Below are 15,273 nucleotides of genomic sequence, written 5' to 3' on the forward strand. Positions count from 1 at the left end.
TGAATCCAAGTTATTTCGGTGTCTTCTAAATTTTGATAATAAACTGTTTACCAGTAATATGAACATAAGAGCTTTAATGGTGTACGACTAAGATATTTTTGCTTAACTGTGCTTTAACATGCTAATGTGCTCGTAGATGTTTTATCTGTCTGTCTGTTTGTCTCTCTCCCTCTCTCTCTCTCTCTTAGAAGTTCCTTGTATTTTCCTAGAGTTAAATGTTGAAACTGGCCCTTATTTACATTCTGAAAACTTGGCAGCCATATGTCAGCATAGTGTGACGAAACTCGTGCTATTACTAAGCAGTAATCTGGCATAACTTGTTGCCGTTGCAAAGCAGGTGACGTCAGATCTTGAAGCTCGTACTAACGAGAATGGCAGGCTACGCCGCGAGTCGGAGTCACGTGGTTATCATGGTCTAGTCATGGCCATCTTGACAATCGCTTAATATAAATACATGTTAAAAAAGTTCTAAAAAACAAAAGAATTGCTATATTAAACCAAGACCTTATCCAATACTCAGACAGAACCTTCTTCAGCTACAAGCCGGAACCATACGTCGGCAACACTGTAATTAACTGTCAATCGGAGGCCTACGATACAGAACATGTGTTTGTGCTAATGTAAATTAATGTTACAATATGAGTGTGTGTCGATGGAATTATGTTCGCGGTCGTACCAAACGTTAATTGTTGATATATTATAAACAAAGTGCATGTTGGCGATAAAAACAAGACAATAAATGAAAATATGGCTGCAGTCTTTGGCAATTTTTACGGTTATTAATAATGACAAACTGATTGACAATTTATTCTTCTAAATATTAAATATTGTCCAAACTAGATTTTTATAGTCTTACTTGTGGTTTGTGGTGTATCAGAATTCTAGCCAAATTGTTGGGTCTCGCCTACTATTTCAATAAAGTTACGCCTTGATTTTCAAGTTCATTGTAAACAGATGTTTTGTGATTCCATAAATGTTGCAGTTTTGTTGGAGATTCGGAATGCATGCTATACGTCAGAATTAGCTATAATTTGTAGATGCAGACACTCACTTTGTTGGTTTTCAAGGTTTGCTTATTAATTTTATTAATATTATTCCTTTTGTAATAAATTAATTATAGACATGTTTCTTTTCACTTCGTTTTTACAGGATTTAAAGTTCACTGAGTTTACGCTAATTGGCACATACTTGATAGATAATGATGTGTTTTGTTACGTATTATGTTGAAGGTCTGTTTCTTCATTTTTTCATAGATCTTTATACTTGGCCTAACTGTATTTACATCCTCATACTTTATTATATTTCAGTAGTCTCCTCTATTTACATTTTTATTTTATTTGCATAATTTACATTCTTAGCTTGTTTTCTGTAGTTATATTTATTTGAAATTATATTTTAAGAAGTTTATAACGGTCCACACCTGTGGAGTAACGGCTAGCGCGTCTGACCGCGAAACCAGGTGGCCCAGATTCGGTTCCCGGTCGGGACAAGTTACTTGGTTGAGGTTTTTTCCGGGGTTTTCTCTCAATCCAATATGAGCAAATGCTGAGTAACTGTCGGTTGCTGGACCCCGGACTCATTTCACCGGCATTATCACCTTCATCTCATTCTGACGGTAAATAACCTTAGGTGTTGAGACAGCGTCGTAAAATAACTTAGTACAAAAGTTTATAACAAATAATTTAGGATAACAGTATTGTTATGATGACTGGCTGGGTTAAAACTAAAACTCGCTTTCTGGGCATCTGAAATATTTATAGAAAAGCACTATAGATAATCGCGTAAGATAATATTAAAATGTATCCTAGACCTTTCACGCTACAGGTGACACACCATAAAATTGCAAAACATTGTCAATTTGCTAGCCACAAATTTCTTAATTGAGTGGAACTTAAGGATACTGCGTAGGTAATTATGTCTTTATTGCATTATTGATTTTATTATATTAGGTACAAAGAATATATTTTTTATTTATTTATTTATTTATTTATTTATTTACTTTTGTACTATCAATATAAACATGTTTTTTGTAATTATTTTAAGTAGCAGTCTTTGCATGTAAGTAGCCTACTTACGCCGTATTCTGAAGTATGGCAATGAAACACTATTTTCGAATCCGTAATAATTTACATTACTACTCAGAATCTTGATCTTACCTTTGTGCATAAAGTAATATTGAAAAAATACACGTTACGTACAACGAAAGCAATGAGCAAGCACAATTACATCAATATCGCTTTAGAATCTCCTGCCTCCACTCAGCGTTGTCAAACCTACCCATGCTCCGACTTGTAACTGAAGAAGGTTCCGTACACAGTCTAATATATACAGTCGCGCAACTTCACGACACTAGCGCTCAAGCGGCAGGCAAGGCACTGGTCATAGGATTGATACAGCCAGCACGTGCTTTAAAGGTATGCGAGATGTTATAGTAAGGTTTTAATCATGCGTCGGAATAAAGGCAATGTGTGCAATGACGAAAATTGCAGTAACAACAAGTTTAAATCTCCGAATTTGTCGTTCTTCAGATTCCCTAAAGACCAAGAGAAAATCATAACTCAGTCATAACCTCAAGTACCACGCTGTAGGTAGCCTACGTATTGTGTTCTATAAAACATTTATTAGGTATCAGTTACCTATTTGTATGTCAGGAAGGAGAGTTTAAATAAAAACAAAGTAAATACCTGTTACAGTATATTATTGTTTTGCAGAGATCATGTGTAAATATGTAACCATTCCTATTTTGGATAATGTATCTACAGTTTTTAATGCAAGTAATTCCATAATTTTTGTATTCGTGTTTTTTTTTTTTCTTTATATTTTTCAAAAGTTGAATGTTATATTGCATTCAAGTAGGGATTATGGTGTTAATTTTTTCAAGAATTCATGGCGTATTAAAATCCTTTTTCAAAATATTCACTTCTTGAATAAATCCAGACTGTGTCGATAAATTTCTGATGTGTTGGTGTAGATTCATGTGGCAGACATATTAAGTTCTCAAGAAATAAAAGAGCCTTTTTAAATGTAATATAAAAAGCAATCTTTTCTGTAATAATTTGCATGACTGTTATTGGTGTTGATTTTACATTACCAGTGATTATGTGAGCCGTTCAGAGCAGAAGTGGTATAAGTCAAAATTAGGTAATGAGGTTTAAAGTAAAAATTCTGTAAAATACAGCGCAAAGTAGCAATTAATATATCCTTCGTGCTATTCACTGACTACTAATAGTTTAAATAAATTCAATATTAACTGCTACTTTGCGCTGTATTTTACAGAATGTTTACTTTAACCCTCATTACTCATTTTTTACTTACACCACTTCTGCTCTGAAAATAAAATTAGGCCTACATTTTCTGAGTTAATTGAAGTTACAATTTTTTCAACAAAGTTGTGTATTCATTTGTTCTCACCTACGTCATAATAACAGTAAGTGCATGTAAATTACGTATTATATAGGTAGGGTAAGTTAAAATTAAGCTTATGTTTGAAAACTGGAAATGTAATGTAAAATGCGGTAAACTTTCCATAAAAATTTAAACCATAATATCAGCACTATTAGCGACTCAAAATAATAATGAAAAAAATTGAAAAATAATGAACTTCATAAATCAATGTCTGTCAAATTAAGGTTTAAATCTTCCCCTTTTTTATTTTTAAATTTACCTCAGCGGCCGAGTTTACCCCAATTTGCGGTATGGAAAATAGTTAATTTCTCAGGAAATAGGGAGAGGAGTTCACCACGCGATGTACCCTACGAGATATGCCCTACAATTTTGACTCTTCTCACAGGAAATATAGAGTTCCAATGGTTTATAAATATATTTAGGAATGAATTGAATTAACCGTTCATGTACAAACAATTATATTATTTCAAACCATGATACGTGATCAGGGCCATGATTCAGTTGTAAGGAGCAGAAAGAATTACGTTTATTCCCAGCTTCTGAAACTTGTAGATTAACTGCGTGTGAAATTCTTCCAGGATTCTAAACTAGAATTAGTAAGAACCATATACACTTATTGTATAGCATAAAAATATAAAATAAATTACGCAAAACCCGTTTTCTGATGTGTTATCATATGTCGTGTGCACACTTTTAACTTGCCTGCCGCTAGAGGGCTACTGTCGCGCCAGCTGTCAAATGTTGGCATATTTTATACGTATGAGTTGCGTGACTGTATCTATTAGACTGTGGTTCCGTACTCAGACCACAGTCTAAGACATACAGTCACGAAACTTCAACACTTTTTCTGCCAACATTCGCGACACTAGCGCCCAAGCGGCAGGCAAGGCACTGGCCATAGTCTCGTTCAGCCAGCACGTGCTTTAAAGGGATGCGAGATGTTATAATAACGTTTTAATCATGCATCGGAATAAAGGCAATGTGTGCAATGACGAAAATTGCAGTAACAACAAGTTTAAATCTCCGAATTTGTCGTTCTTCAGATTCCCTAAAGACCATGAGAAAATCATAACTCAGGAATAACCAATAATCCACGTTGTAGGTAGCCTACGTATTGTGTTCTATAAAACATTATTATTACTTATCAGTTACCTATTTGTATGTCAGGAAGGAGAGTTTAAATAAAAACAAAGTAAATACCTGTTACAGTATATTATTTTTTTGTAGAAATCATATGTGTAAATGTGTAACCATTCCGATTTTGGATAATGTATCTACAGTTTTTAATGCAAGTAATTCCATACTTTTTGTATTCGTGTTTTTTTTTTCTATATGTTTTTCAAAAGTTGAACGTTATATTGCATTCAAGTAGGGATCATGGTGTTAATTTTTCAAGAATTCATGGAGTATTGTAATCCTTTTGCAAAATATTCACTTCTTGAATAAATCCAGACTGTGTCGATAGATTTCTGATGTGTTGGTGTAGATTCATGTGGCAGACGTATTAAGTTCTCAAGAGCCTTTTTAAATTTAATATAAAAAGCAATCTTTTCTGTAATAATTTGTATGACTGCTATTGGTGTTGATTTTACATTCCCAGTGATTATTTGAGCTGTTCAGAGCAGAAGTGGTGTAAGTCAAAATTAGGTAATGAGATTTAAAGTAAATATTCTGTAAAATACAGCGCAAAGTAGCAATTAATATATCCTTCGTGCTATTCACTGACTACTAATAGTTTAAATAAATTCAATATTAACTGCTACTTTGCGCTGTATTTTAAAGAATGTTTACTTTAACCCTCATTACCCATTTTGACTTAAACCACTTCTGCTCTGAAAATAAAATTAGGCCTACATTTTCTGAGTTAATTGAAGTCACAATTTTTTCAACAAAATTGTGTGTTCATTTATTTGTTTTCACCTACGTCATATTAAAATTAAGGGCATGTAAATTACGTATTATATAGGTAGGATAAGTTAAAATTAGGCATTATGTGTGAAAACTGGAAATGTAATGTAAAATGCGGTAAACTTGCCATAAACATTTAAACCATAATATCAGCACTATTTGTCACTCAAAATAATAAAGGAAATACCCGTTCTTAAGAAATGAAAAATAATAAACTTCATAAATCAATGTCTGTCATATTAAGGTTTAAATCTTCCCCTTTTTTATTTTCAAGTTTACCTCAGCGGCCGAGTTTACCCCAATTTGCGGTATGGAAAATAGTTAATTTCTCAGGAAATAGGGAGAGGAGTTCACCACGCAATGTAACCTACAATTTTGAAGCTACTAATTTTGACTCTTCTCACAGGAAATATAGAGTTCTAATGATTCATAAATATATTCAGGAATGAATTTAATTAACCATCCACGTACGAACAATTATATTATTTCAAACCATGATACGTGAACAGTTCCATGATTCAGTTGTAAGGAGCAGAAAGAATTACGTTTATTCTCAGCTTCTGAAACTTGTAGATTAACTGCGTGTGAAATTCTTCTAGGATTCTAAATTAAAATTAATAAGAATCATATACACTTACTATATAGCATAAAAATATAAAACAAATTACGCAAAACCCGTTTTCTGATATGTTATCATATGTCGTGTGCACACTTTTAACTTGCCTGCCGCTAGAGGGCTACTGTCGCGCCAGCTGTCAAATGTTGGCATATTTTATACGTATGAGTTGCGTGACTGTATGTCTTAGACTGTGACTCAGACCTTAATGTAGGTATCGATAGTGGCCAAAATGGCGCCGGTAACGGTCCAAGCATGATTACCACGTGGTTTTGTTATGTTTTCTTGTGTTAATTATGTCGTGAAATGGGCCGTTTGTGTTGTGTATCGGGTTGTAATTTTAATAGTGGGTCTGTGTCTCAGCGTTTAAGTTCCCGAAAAATACAACTTTACTACGCGACAAATGGTTTAGGTGCATAATCGTGACAATTTCCAAGTTAAGGAAATTACAGTTTGTTGTTGTTTAGTCAACTGTCCGAAGACAGGTCTGAACCTCACAAATGATACCAACAAGGTACCACTTATGAGGCAACTAAGCCAAGAGATAATGGGGTAGTATGGGCAGTTCCTCTCCTCCTAAAATGACAATGTTACACATAAAACATTTTGAACCTAGATTAGTTATTAGGAAAGATATTTTTCCTATAGTAAATGGTGATGCTTTTTATATTCCTCCGGAAATTTCGAATCTTACCCATGACGCCTAAAGAACCATATTTCCTAACCAACTTTCATACCGTACTATCAGTCATTCTAGAACCCAGAAAGAATCCACATCAACGGAAAGAGGAACAGATGGAGAGAGAAGAAGAATTTTTCAGGGAATGGTGTGAAAGGGACATTATTAGCACTTTTGATCAGTTTGAAAGTGATGTTCAGGAAAGAAGTGTGCTTTCCATTTATGACTGTTGTTTAAGGTGACTAATTTATTTTCTTGAATATGAAAGATGACAGCGTAGAAGAAATTCCGTCATTAATAACTATACAGAGATATTGAACGAGGGAAAAACATTTCAAACCAATTATAAAGAAAAGTGAAAAGAAGTCATGAAGAGTTAGGCTTAAGCCTAAAAGTGACAAAACAAAGAATTGAAATTCAAGACGAATTAAGCTAAGGACCCTAGGTTGTCATCATCCATCTATTAAAAATATGAAATATAAGCTGATTTATTATTATTATTATTATTATTATTATTATTATTATTATTATTATTATTAACAGCAGCAGCAGCAGCAGTAGCAGCAGGAGCAGGAGCAGTAGCAGTAGCTGTAGCAGTAGCGGTAGCGGTAGCAGTAGCGGTAGCAGTAGCAGCAAGAGCAGGAGTAGTAGCAGTAGTAGGAGGAGCAGCAGCAGTAGCGGCAGCAGCAGGAGCAGGAGCAGGAGCAGAAGCAGGAGCAGTAAAAGTAGCAGTAGCAGGAGCAGCAGGAGCAGGAGCAGCAGCAGTAGCAGCAGCAGCATCAGCAGCAGGAGTAGGAGCAGGCGCAGGAGCAGTAGCAGTTGCAGTAGCAGTAGCAGTAGCAGGAGCAGGAGCACTAGCAGTAGCAGCAGCAGAAGCAAGAGCAAGAGCAGGAGCAGTGGCAGTAGCAGTAGCAGTGGCAGTAGCAGTAGTAATAGCAGCAGGAGCAGTAGCAGTAGCAGCAGGAGCAGGAGCAGGAGCAGTAGCAGTAGCAGCAGCAGGAGCAGTAGCAGTAGCAGCAGTAACAGCATTAGTAGCAGGAGAAAAAGTAGAAGCAGCAGCAGCAGGATTAGGAGCAATAGCAGTAACAGTAGCAGCAGCAGCAGGAGCAGGAGCAGGAGCAGGAGCAGAAGCAGAAGCAGTAGCAGTAGCAGCAGTAGCAGCAACAGGAGCAATAGCAGTAGCAGTAGCAGCAGCAGGAGCAGTAGCAGCAGCAGGAGCAGTAGCAGTAGCGCAGTAGCGTAGGAGCCAGTAGTCGACCTAATATTGGCTGACTTGTTTAATTGTGTCATTGATTTCAAGTATGTGTTATTATTTTGTATGCCCAACAACTATTAGTGAACGTTTGCATTTACTGCAGTAACTTATACGGAGTTCAGGGTATGATTTTCAACCTACTGAAAACTATTTGCAGGCTGCGTTTGCACTGTCAAGTTCATAACTTCATAGCAATGTGTTTCTACTCGCATCGTATTTATCTTGTTGTCTCACTTTTGAAATTTAACCTAACATTGCTCATAAATTAATGTTGGACTATTATTTAAGACAAAAGTTAGTAATTCAACTTAATAAATACCGGTACGAAAAGTTTAACTATTTTGACATAAAGATAAGGCGGAACCGTCTATATAAATGGAAATGGTTGGACCGCAGCGGCGGCCATATTTTTGCTGTATTAAGGTCTGAGTATTGGAGACGGTCTTGATTAAACTCATGTAAACATGCATTTATATATAAACTTTTTGGTCATCTTATGACTAAGAATGTGACGTCGCGCCGTAGCCTATCTTTCTTGTTAGCCACGTTGAAATTTCGTAATATTTTTTTAAATTTAATCTTTGAATATAAAACTTTTCACGTTGAAATCAACACTGTTTTGTTAAGTACGGTGTATGATCTCACGAAGCAGATGAGCGATCCTATCCATTTTGCTAGACCTTCCTCTATGTACCGTAATTTGGTCTAAGTAACTACGCTATTACTTCACCTGGTGTAACTAACAAAGTGTTATATAGTATAATAACACGAGTGAAATCAATAATTTTAAATCAACATTTTTATCATATTTCTCTAATTCACATAACTTTTATATCTGCTCCGTGTTTTGTGTGGCATTTATTCGGCTGTTCTCACATTTCTCTTCCTCAACATGATCGCCCCCCATCGATAGCACCGGAGGAAACCGGATGTAGCACTGTAATCACATTTCTTCAATTATTCACGTAACGCATAACCACGTCCGGTTCCCAGCTCTGCTCTGTGCAAGTCATAAGACTTCACTAATGCGGCGAATGATTATGAAGTGACCGCAAAATGGAGATGTGGGTGGGAAAGAATGTTATATAGAGGGTTTTTCAAGAGTAAAGCATATTTGCAACTATAATTGAATGACGGAATTTTGGACAAAAGCACAGACACGTCAAACCTCATACATATATTTAGAAAGGAATATTTTTATGTAAACATAATATTTTTTCTACTATTATTGTGCGAATTATGACGTCATCGAGAACATTTTAAAATAGCACCCTATAGTTTTTTAATGTCATGTGATTATCGCCTGCTTGAACACATCTGATGGCTGCTTATACTGCCTTCTAATAAGATCATTCTAGCAATGTTTTCGCTGAAATGGTAGGTGGCAGCACCAAATTTTATGTTCATCCGTATGTCTGCTCCAAACTATGAAAAAAAAAGTTGTTCTATTTTGTGCCAGTGTGACATTGAAACGTGTTAGGAATAATAACCATAAGAAACTTGTGTCCGAAACGCTTGTGGATACATTCGTAAAACCTCTACTTAGTAATGTAAGGAAGTTCCACACAAAAAAATTTCCGGTTTTCTTGTTCTTTCAAGAGCAAAGAATATAATGGATTAACGAAGAGGAAGAAGAAGTTATTAGAGTCGCGAAACAAAGTAATATCTTAATCACATACTACAGGGACATCATTTTATTTTTACTTGCATTTTTATTGTACCTGCATTTCTGAATGTAATTCACCCCCACCCCTTCACTAATGTCCTTGCTCCCGTCAGACACACAAACTTACGGCCGCTGTTGCGTTCGAAGTCTTCAAGCCGTGAAGTAAACACTGCAGTGTATAGTGTGTTTCAGAAATATGGTTGCGTTTTCTATAGAAGAAAGAACCTATATTAATAATATCGTACTAAAAATTATATTGAAGAAACATTAAATTCAATTTCAGAGGATATGATTCAAAATGTTTTTAATAATATGCAATAAAGAATTGAAGCCTGCATTGTAATGAACGGCAACCATTTTCAGCAACTTGTTTAAAAATTCAGGTTAGCTTTTTTTTTTTTTGAATTGAGGTGCCTAGAAGCAAAGGAATGCTAGTGACATTTGTAATAACATGAGTTAAGTGCATTCAGTGTAAGCTTAAGTATCTAAAATTTTAGTGGCAAAGGGATATTTTAATCGCATCACACATTAAAATTTAAATAAAAATTTCACCGATTTTAAGAAAGCTTAAATATTTAAACCCCATTTTCTCAAAAGTAACTTAAGTGCGCTTACAGCCCTTTACTTATGACCCCCTCAATTTAAATGCACTCTCTATATTGTATGTTAACATCAATAATTAATATGCTAAATAAAGTAGACATTACATAACGAACATAGCCGCCTGAAAAGTTGAGTTTTTAGAAAAAAAATGTTACTACTCTACTGTATTTTGAAAATTCCGTAAAAGTGATAATCAAACTGAAAATCGTAATATCGTATTTCCCTACAACATAAATGGATACACTACTTTTCTCTCCTCCTATACCTAGTAAAATGATTTGTTTACATATTGCACTAGTAACATCAAACTCCTGTAATGGAAGGGGGCAACAGTGTTTCCGAGTATAGTCAGGTTAATGTTAAAAATGTTGGTAAAAATAAAGTGGTGTCCCTGTACAAACATAAAGAGTAGGACCTATGTCCACAAGCAACTTCACTGGCCGTCTAGCGACAATTTTTTTATATTCATGTTACATGTTTGATCATTGAATGAAAGTCGGCCTGGTTGGCACAGTTAGTATAGTGCTGGCCTTCTATGCCCGAGGTTGCGGGTTCGATCGCAGGCAAGGTCAATGGCATTTAAGTGTGCTTAAATGCGACAAGCTCAAGTCAGTAGATTTACTGGCATGTAAAAGAACTCCTGCAGGACAAAATTCCGGCACACCGGCGACGCTAATATAACCTCGGCAGTTGCGAGCGTCGTTAAATAAAATATAACATTTAACATTTAATTGAATGAACAGGCAGTATAAGCAGCCATCGGATGCGTTCGAGCAGGCGGTGCATATGATAGACATAGAGCATAATATCACTGCCTGCTGCATCGCATGCTATAGCTGCTTACGATGCCTGCTCAATCAACGCTTATGTGAAAGTAATGAAAGAAGTTATTTTGCCTCTAGGTGGCAGGTAGTGCCCACCGCTGTCAAGGTCCGTTGATAACTCTATGTTTCGATAGCGACATCTAGCGATCTTCACCACTATCAGAGTCCGTGGATACACAGAGTCTGTGATCTATGCCAGAGTAGCGCAGTCGGCCGCCATTGTTATTCTATTTCAACCGCTTGGGATAGGGACATTTAAAGTAAAACTCAATTTGGGCCAGTGTCCGTGGCCTTCAAAATTAAAAATATCTGATTCTGATTTAGGTTATATAAGCTACATTCATTCCCTTACAACTGTATATGTCAAATAGCGCGCGCTGGAATAACAATGGCTGATTTGTCGGCATTTCCGGCCCAAAGGATTGCGGTACTCTCCGACCGGTATTAACATTATCAGTATATACAAAGTATCCTAAAATAACTTTTGTTACGACGTTCTTAAGTACCAGAAGAGACAAGGGCTTACGGAAACGATGGCCCAGGGTGTCCGGATCCTTCTCCGTAGTGCTTAATATGTAATAATAATAATAATAATAATAATAATAATAATAATAATAATAATAATAATAATAATATTGAACTTAAAACTTTATTTTTTTTCTAAGCGATACTACATCCAAACACAAGTTCTAATTAACGATTTTGTATCACATAAATACAATTATTATACAAGTATACTTGCTTTAGGCGTTTACTAAAATTATTATTAAAATCAATTAATGTAATATTAATAAACTCTGAAACTGATATAAAAATATTCAACAAGTTTAAACATATTACTAAGAAGTATATGCTTCCCGAGTTAAGAAATTATTGGAAATCACGGTTCGAATTAACAACAATATGATGGTAACTTCCTGCTTGTAAAATAGCAGTTTCTTCCACTCCATGGAAATGTTATACGGACACCAGGCCTACTGTTTTATTAAGTTCATTATTGCCAGAAAATAACTTCTCCGTATATAAAAAAGGCTCGTTCGATGTGTGATAAATTTCGCTCTCATTAAAAAAAAAAAATCCTCTCCCCACCCCCGAAAACGAATGCTGATTAAAATACCTCAAAAATATAATTTAACCCATGCTTTTGGAAATATTAAGTTACAATTCAATGAGTTTTACGAGATATTATATTCTGAGCTTTTCCACTTCTTGTTACTGTAATATCATGGATGACAGATAAGTTACAAGGACAAGAAATTAGCTGAATTAAGATCTTAATAGGAAAAACTTGCACTATTGTAAATATATTACTGTAGAATTAATATTGTTATGTTTATGAAACCAAGTTTTATATCTCGTACAAAAAATCTTGTTTAGAAAACAACATTAAATGAAACGTATTTTAACTCGAGTATTTCTTACTTCCAATATATTTTAAATAAAGAAATCATATAATTAATAAACAATCACTTACATACACTGTAATTACTTCTAAGATTTCAAATTAAAAATTATAATTCACTCTGCACACTTAGCACAGCAAAACCAACGGCAGTTACTTGCTGAGCTCTAGCGTCGAAACTGGATAGCAATGGTCCACGCGAAACTCAATGCTAAGAAAGAGGAATGAGCAGGCAGTTACGCAGCCATAAGATGCGATCCAGCAGGCAGTGCATAATATGTTTTATGTAATACTAGCCGTAACCGTGCGCTCCGCTGAACCCGTTAGAAATAAATATAAAGTAATTACATAATTCAAATAGGACATTTGATCCAGGGAACATTCGTGTTTGATAGAAGGATAAATCGTTTAATATGTTACTTAATTTAAATTGCATCCAAATAATTAAAATACGATCATTTTGGTCCAGAGACCACTCATTGGTGCAATGACAATTTCTTTAACATGTTTCTAATTTTTATTACATGCAACCATAGTTTAATGAACTTTGACATCATTTAGATATAATGTGTATACTTTATTTTACTTGTTATCGGTTTCCATTGAATTATGGTAATAACTTAATTTTAACCCTTGTTTTCTACGTATTCAGTAAATGGCGTTTGGCCCACTATGGTTCTGAACCCTTCAAATAACTTAAATTATATTATATAATATTACATTACATATATTATATTATATTATATTATATTATATTATATTATATTATATTATATTATATTACATTATATTATATCAGAAGTTACTGTAATAACATTATAGCATTATGTCCATCTAGAGAAACTACACTTTCCAATGGTGAAATAATAATTAATTATACAAATCAGTTAATTTAGCTTCCGATATTACTTCATACAAACACAGAAACATTCTCTGTAGGCTATCTTTCATAGCTTTCGATTGTTGCTGTCCAAGGTCCCTTATAGACGAAGTCATTTGTTTTTTATTTCATTATACGGCCTTAGATGGCAGTTATTTTAGTTTTAAAACTAATTTTTCTCATTAAATATCAGTCCTATCAAAATTTTTCAAGGAATAAAACTTATCGCAAATTAGTTTTAAAGAAAGTGTTGTTATGTAACATTGTTCACAAAAATGAATAATAAGCGAGATATTTCGATTTATTTAATTCAGGCCCCCTTATAACCTCCCTTTTAAATAATGTATCTTGAATGCCATATAGCCTGAAATCTAAATTACAACGAACATAATTTATATTCCAATTTTCATCGAAATCCGTTCATCCATTATCGCGTGAAAATGTAACAAACATACAGACAGACAGACAGACATAGAAACAAAAATGTCAAAAAAGCGATTTTCGGTTTCAGGGTGGTTAATTATATATTTTAGGACCAATTATTTTTGGAGAATCGAAAATTACCAGAAAAATTTCGGCTACAGATTTATTATTAGTATAGATTTCATTTCTTTTGTACAGAAGGACTATGGTTAAGGTTACTATGGTAACAACTTTTTGAAATATATTTCGTTAGCCTCTGATTTACATAATGAAAGCAGTTTTGTTGATGAAATCAACATAAAAAAGATATTCTTAACAGAAAATGATATTTTATGTCTGACATGTCCATGTTCTCAGAATTTCGCTTTTATTCTTCTCACAGTTGACAGAAAAATAGATGGCCGATTTGGATGAGTATCGTTAAGAAGTGTGCGTACCTCTTGTTGTGTATATCTTCTATCACCAAATCCTGTTTTCACGCAGCGAGTTGGATCAAATGGTAGCGTTTGAGACTCGTATTCGGGAGGTCCCGGGTTCAAACCCCGTGGTCGACCAATCTGACTGCGGTTTTCATGATTTCCCTCAGTCACAAAGGCAAATGTCGGATTGGAAATTTACATGCCATTCATCACCAAATCATAAACATTAATCAAAATCTATAATCTATAATAGTATATACAAAATAAAAACCACACCATGATAAGAATGTGCATATCTTTAACAGTGAAAAGAAGATTTAATACAATAACATATAGTTTTTCTGAACACGGGGATTCTTATCTGTCATGTGACAAATTTCGGCGATTAAAAAAAAAAAAACTTAACAAGTTTGACAGAGCGCACAAACTCCAAGAATAGAACTTGCAGCAAATAGCAAGAAGTAAGTTGAAGTTCATGTTGTGGACCAAGGTGAAATATTAAATTTTGATACCTGGTGCCCTAAACTATTCAAGAAAACCGCTACCTCTAATGAAACTAAATTACTTGAAGAAACAAAAGAAAGTATTCTCTCCTGCATATTTTAAACAGTATATACATGATGTTAAAAAAAGTATCCGATATTTTAGGAGGTGATAGTATGCATTAAAACAAGAAAATAATGTCTAATAAACATAGGTCCTACAACACATACGTTCTGAGATTTGAACACTTGTTCATAAGAGGTGCTCAGTGTGACACATGCTGATTACGAAAATTCACAACTCCATCTCTGCTGAACCCCGCTCATATCCGCAACCAGACTTTTGTTTTCAGTATTCCTTGCGACGTATCGTTATTCCATGCCAGGAGTGTCAATTACGGTATGATTATCTGGTAGTCTGCTGTATTGAAGGGCAGAGAAATACATTGCCATAAATGGACGTCACATTGAGCACCTCCTACGAACAAGTGTACAGAGCTCAGAAAGTATGTGTTGTAGGACTCATGTCTATTAGACATTATTTTCTTGTTTTGATGCATACTATCACCTCCTAAAATATTGGATACTTTTTAACAACCTATATGTTTCAGATTTTACAGTTTCTTCAATGAAACAGATACTCTGTCTGAGAAAGTCAGAGTTAAACATTCTTTGTACAAAGTTTCAAGATAAAGCATATTATGATGGAAA

At 34.6% G+C, this 15,273-nt stretch overlaps 1 protein-coding gene across 7 annotated transcripts in view; it reads left to right on the forward strand.

The window, feature by feature from the left end:
* Window positions 1-15,273, forward strand: part of LOC138704766 (uncharacterized) — a 466,235-nt gene that overhangs the window by 220,415 nt on the left and 230,547 nt on the right. The window contains exon 3 of one of the 7 annotated variants that reach the window (XM_069832984.1): window positions 7,155-7,399. The exons of the other annotated variants lie outside the window; for them this stretch is intronic. The gene's annotated coding sequence lies outside the window, so the exon portion shown is untranslated. The remainder of the gene's footprint in view (window positions 1-7,154; window positions 7,400-15,273) is intronic. 7 annotated transcript variants of the gene reach the window in all.

This window comes from Periplaneta americana, chromosome 8 (genome assembly GCF_040183065.1).
Source record: "Periplaneta americana isolate PAMFEO1 chromosome 8, P.americana_PAMFEO1_priV1, whole genome shotgun sequence".
In the NCBI taxonomy this organism is placed as follows: domain Eukaryota; kingdom Metazoa; phylum Arthropoda; class Insecta; order Blattodea; family Blattidae; genus Periplaneta; species Periplaneta americana.